This window comes from Chlamydotis macqueenii, chromosome 9 (genome assembly GCF_036417535.1).
Source record: "Chlamydotis macqueenii isolate bChlMac1 chromosome 9, bChlMac1.mat, whole genome shotgun sequence".
NCBI classification, from domain to species: domain Eukaryota; kingdom Metazoa; phylum Chordata; class Aves; order Otidiformes; family Otididae; genus Chlamydotis; species Chlamydotis macqueenii.
In genome coordinates this window covers 18,592,038-18,598,037 of record NC_141564.1, presented here as the reverse complement: position 1 = coordinate 18,598,037, position 6,000 = coordinate 18,592,038, and the positions used below count along the sequence as shown (strand labels likewise).

General features: G+C 47.0%; 1 long non-coding RNA gene across 1 annotated transcript in view; it reads left to right on the top strand.

Annotated features, from left to right (window-relative positions):
- The first annotated feature begins 3,846 nt into the window (after positions 1-3,846).
- Positions 3,847-6,000, top strand: part of LOC147599723 (uncharacterized) — a 344,381-nt gene continuing 342,227 nt past the window's right edge. The window contains exon 1 of the long non-coding RNA XR_015259312.1: positions 3,847-3,890. This is a non-coding gene — a long non-coding RNA (uncharacterized LOC147599723). The remainder of the gene's footprint in view (positions 3,891-6,000) is intronic.

Sequence of the window (6,000 nt, the reverse complement as noted above, 5' to 3'; positions counted from 1 at the left end):
CGCAATGATCTTTGTCCAAACTGCGCAGAAGAAACAAGGCACTAAAACGACTAAAATGTCTGGTCAATCTCCCACGTGAAAAGTGTCAGCAGGGAAAGCTCTTGCTGCTCTTCTCAAAGACAAGGAGGTACCGAAGTTAAAAAGAAATTGGTTAGGTATTGCAATCAGTGGTGGCCTCTATAGAAAATGGAGATTGAAGTGAAATATCCTTAGGAGGGAGGACTGTTATATTATGACACTCTCCTGCAACTATTGTTTTTCCTAAGGAGAAAAGGAAAATGGGATGAAGTATCATATGCAGCCATGTTTTTTTTGTCCTTCGGGAGAAACCTGAGTGGCAGAGAGACTGCGGATTAGTACCCCCTTGGGATCCTATGGTACTAGCCGTAGAAAGAGAAGATAGAAGAGAGCGTAAATGAAAGTTGTTCCGCATGTAGTATTGGACAGAGATGTTCTAAACTAAACGAGGAACAAGAGCCCGACTTAGGTGATTTATTCAACCCATCTTATGGGATAGGGAGACAGGGCTCTGCCGGGGCTCCCAATCCACCCCCGGACGAATGGGACATCCCACAAACTATTTCTAAAGAAGGTCAAATGCCTGCCTCCACAGAAAGATACACAAGAGCCCCCCCACTACTGCTCCAAGTAGCCCAGTGTCTTCACGCACTGGACGGAAGACTGTCTTACAGGCACCGCTCCGAGAAGCCGTAAATCTGGACGGAGGAACTGTGAAGATAAAAATCCCATTCACGGGCGCCGATCTGAAAGAATGGAAAGAGGTTGCCCGAGAATACCGAAATGATCCAATAAATATAGCACAAAATTTTAAATTTATAGTGAAACAACGCAATCCCGACTGGCGTGACATACAATTGTTATTGGATTGCCTGACTGAAACTGAGAAACAACTAATTATAAAAACAGCAGGAGAGCTTGCAAAGGAACAGTATGATATAAAGGGAGGTAATTATAGAGAATGGTTTCCCTTGTTCGACCCGACATGGGATTTAAACCGCTCTGCTGATATGGAAAGGTTACAGGAATGGATATTCAGAGGGATGGAAAAAGCAATTCCCAGAATAATAAGTTGGGCAATGTTATATGCAGTCAGACAGGGTCCTTCTGAGACGCCGGTCGAGTTCCTAGCCCGACTAAGAGATGCAATGCGCCGGCACACATCTCTAGATCCGAATTCAGAGGTAGGCGCACAGCAACTGATATCCTTCTTTTTGGGACAATCACAACGGGATATTAGGCGCAAATTGCAAAAACTAAGACCTCCTGAAAACAGAGCCTTAGAAAGGTTATTAGAAGAAGCACGGAGAATATTTAGCAATCGAGAGGAAAGTTACAGGCGAGACCAGAAGAAAATACTAGCTGTGGGAAGAGAAAAATGAAGATCGGAAATTTAAAGTTAAACCAATGCGTGGGCTGACGCCTCTGGGTAGGAATCAATGTGCGCTATATAAAAAGACCGGAGACTGGAAGAACAAGTGCCCTGAGCGCAAGGGAAAACGGTAGCTCACGTGGATGAAGAAAATTGACTAGCCGCCCTCTTAGAAAAATAAAGTTAGGGGAAGAACAAAAAGAAATCAAATTTTTAGTCGACACGGGAGCGACTTATTCTGTTCTGAATCAAGCTTTGATGCCTCTGGAAAAGGATTATATTACAGTGAAAGGTGCGACAGTCCAGACTGAAGAGGCTTACTTTTGCAGACCCTTAAAATACAAATTGGGGAAGCAAGTGGGGGATCCATACATTTCTGTATATGCCAAATTCTCCAAAGGCCCTTCTTGGTAGGGATTTATTAGAACAACTAGAAGCAACAATCAAATTTAAGCAAGGGGAAGTTACTCTGGAGGTAAATGATCACCAATACGTTCAAATTATGAGTCTATCCTTGGTCAGTACCCCTGCAACAGGAGAAATTGGTGCAAGAATTGTTGACCAAGTATATCCCGGAGTCTGGGCAACCGATACACCGGGACGAGCAAGGAACGCACCACCAATAATAGTAAAACTAAAGGAGGGACAGAGTGCCGTAAGGATCAAACAATACCCACTGAAAAGGGAAGATAGGGAAGGAATTTGTCCTATCATAGAGCGGTTCATAGAACTAAGACTACTAAAAGAGTGTGAGTCAGAATTCAATACACCTATACTTCCAGTTAGGAAACCTGATGGGTCCTACAGGATAGTTCAGACTTAAGAGCCATCAACAAAATAACAGAGGACCTGTGGTAGCTAACCCCTATACCCTATTAACCATGCTAAAACCTGATTTAGCTTGGTTTACGGTCCTAGATTTAAAAGATGCTTTCTTTTGCCTCCCTCTCCATGAAGCCAGCCAGAAAATTTTTGCTTTCGAATGGGAAAATCCCAAAAGTTGTGGAAAGACCCGGCTCACATGGATGGTGTTGCCGCAGGGGTTTAAAAATAGCCCCACAATTTTGGGGAATCAGCTAGCAAAGGACTTGGAATCATGGGAACCACCATCAGAAGAAGGGAAGGTGTTACAATATGTAGACAACCTTCTTATTGCAACCAGAACCAAAGAATCCTGTGTCATTTGGACCGTGAGTCTGTTAAATTTCCTGGGACTACAGGGATATCGGGTTTCTAAGAAAAAGGCACAGGTGTTGTTACAACCCCAGGTCACGTACCTGGGGTACGAGATCAGTGCCGGACAACGGATCCTAGGACAAGCCCGGAAAGAGGCCATATGCCAAACCCCCCGACCACAAACTATAAAGGAACTACGGACATTCTTAGGAATGACGGGGTGGTGCCAACTTTGGATATGTGATTATGGTCTGCTTGTTAAGCCACTCTATTCCCTGATAGCAGCTAACCAAAAGTGTCTCCAGTGGGATGCTGAGTCAGATCGAGCCTTCCATCAGCTGAAGAAAGCCCTGATGTCGGCATCAGCATTGGGACTTCCTGATGTGAGTAAGCCATTTTTTTCTATTTTCCCACGAAAAACAAGGAATGGCACTAGGAATATTGGCACAAGATTTGGGACCATACAGATGGGCAGTAGCATACTTCTCCAAACAGCTGGATGCCGCTGCGAAAGGGTGGCTGTTCTGGTTTTGTTAGTGGGGGGGGGGGGGGGGGGGGGGGGGCCTAAGGTGGTAGCTTCTGTAGGAAACTGCTAGAAGTCGCTCCCCTTTGTTCAGTGGACTCGGCCGGGCCTAGAGCAGACCCGCTGCTGGCCAAGGCCGAGTCAATTGGTAGCAGAATGTCCCGTGATAACACCTCTGCAATAGCGTATTTAAATAGGGGAAAACAGAAAAAAAAAAAAAGGGAGAGATGTGAAGCAGCTGAGCGGGGGGCAGAGAGGGGGAAGCACGAGCCTTGTGGGCCTTGCAGGCCTCACCCTCTGGCCTCCTGCCGGGCAGCCAACTGGGCCCAACTCGGCCCGGCCTGGCTGCAAGAAGTGGAGAGGAGATGAGAAGTGAATAAGATGTAAAAAGGATCCTGAGAGGCATCTGCCAGCCTGTTGTGAGGAACGGCTGCAGACGCCAAGGTCAGTGAAGGAGGAGGGGGAGGAGTAATGCGGCTCCTGGCCAAGATTCCTCTGCAACTCGTGGTGATGACCATGGTGGAGCAGGTTGTCCCCCTGCAGCCCATGGAGGTCCACGGAGGGGCAGAGATCCAGCTGCAGCCTGTGGAGGACCCCACGCCGGAACAGGTAGAGGCCTGAAGGAGACTGTGGCCCGTGGAGGGCCCGCTGGGACAGCTGTTCTAGAGGGACTGCACCCCGTGGAAGAGATGACCCACGCCGGAGCAGTTTCACGGAGGACTGTGGCCCGTGGGAGGGACCCCACGCTGGAGCAGAGGAGGAATGCGAGGAGTTCTTCCCCCGACGATGACACAGAGGCATGTGATGAACTGACTGCGACCCCCATTCCCCCCCCCGCCCCCGACTCCCCCCTCTGTGCCGCTCGGGAGGGGAAGGTAGTAGAGATAATGTTAAGCCCGGGAAGAGGGAGGGGTGGGGGGAGGTTATCTTGTTCTCTGTCTCATTCTCCTGCTAGTTTTAGAAATAAATGAGTGTTTTTCCCCAAGTCGAGTCTGTTTTGCCTGTAAAGGTAACTTTAAAAATTTCTCCCCGTCCTTATCTCAAACCTCGAGCCGTTTTTCTTATATCATCTCCTCCTATTCTCTCGGAGGGTGGGCGGAGCGAGAGAGAGACTGTGTAGTCTGGTCCCGATCGGGGCTGAACTATGACGGTGGCCCAGCTGTCTGAGAGCAGTAGCAGCTGTCATTCTAAACATTCAAGAAGCCTGAAAGTTCACTCTAGGCCAGAAAATGACTGTCCTAGTTTCCCAGACTGTATCTGCGGTCCTTGAAGCAAAAGGAGGGCACTGGCTTTCCCCACAAAGGTTCCTGAAATATCAAGCTATAATGGTTGAACAGGATGATGTTGAAATCGTGACCACAAACATCATCAATCCGGCCTCATTCCTTGATGGGAACATCGGGGAGCCGGTGAGTCATGACTGCTTGGAAACAATTGAAACCATGTATTCTAGTCGAACGGATCTTAAAGATGTCCCTGTCGATGGAGCCGAACATTGGTTCACCGATGGAAGCAGCTATATGTTAAATGGAAGGCGACATTCCGGATATGCTGTTACCACTTTTGAAAAAGTGATAGAGTCCAGGCCACTATCAGCCGACATCTCAGCCCAAAAGGCCGAGATCATAGCCCTTACCTGAGCCCTGGAGAGAGCCCAGGGAAGGACTGTAAACATTTGGACTGACCCTAAATATGCCTTTGGGGTGGTACATGCCCATGGAGCAATATGGAAGGCAAGAGGACTGTTAAATTCTCATGGAAAAACCATCAAACACGCAGAAGGGATTTTGAAAATCCTGAATGCAGTCCAACTTCCCAAAAAGGTGGCAATTATGCATATTAAAGCACACCAGAAAGTGAGCACAGAATTGGAAAGAGGAAATGAGCTGGCAGATAGGGAAGCAAAACAAGCAGCTAGAGAAACAATCAAGGTAGAGGGTGCGCTAATACCTGATGGACAGGTATTTCTAGAAGGTAAACCAGAATACACAAAGGAAGTCGGCAAACTTACTAATGATCTAAAGGGGTCATATAATGAGGAAGGGTGGGCCAATTACTACCCCTCACACGGGAGGGTAGTAATTCCCTCCTACATGATATGGTCAGTAGTCCGAGAAGAACATAGAAAAAGACACTGGGGGGAGGGGGGGCAGAAGCCCTATATAAAGATCTCATCAGGAACATAATAGCGCAAAACTTATACACTACCGTTAGACAAGTAACTCAACAATGTGATCTTTGTCTCCAGACTAATCCTAAAGTTGTAAAAGGGCCGAAACTTGAAAAAATCGGAAAGGGGAATGGTCCGGGACAACGTTGGCAGATTGATTTCTCAGAACTCCCTAGAAAAGGGGGGTATCGATACTTATTAGTACTTACGGATACCTTTTCAGGCTGGCCAGAAGCTTTCCCGTGCGGAACTGCTAAAGCCTGGGAAGTAACCAAAATACTGCTCCAGGAAATAGTACCTAGGTTTGGAGTCCCAGCAGTAATGTCCTCGGATAGAGGACCACATTTTGTGTCCAGAATAGTACAAGAAATTAGCCACCATCTAGGGATAGATTGGCAATTACATACCTCTTACCGACCACAATCAAGTGGCCAGGTGGAGAAAATGAATCACCTAATCAAACAATTGTCAAGTTGGGTCAGGAAACTAATCTAACTTTACCATTAGCTCTTATACGAATACGAACCAGACCAAGAGCAAGAGAAGGGCTTAGTCCATTTGAAATTCTATATGGACGACCCTATGGGGTACAAAAGGGAACGTCTTCACAAATTGGTGAAGAAATAATGACCTCCTATATGGTGGCACTAAACAAACAATTAAAAAGAATTGAAAAACATGCAATGGGAACACGTCGTAGGGGTCTGGATGGGCCTGTTCACGATATACAACCAGGGGACT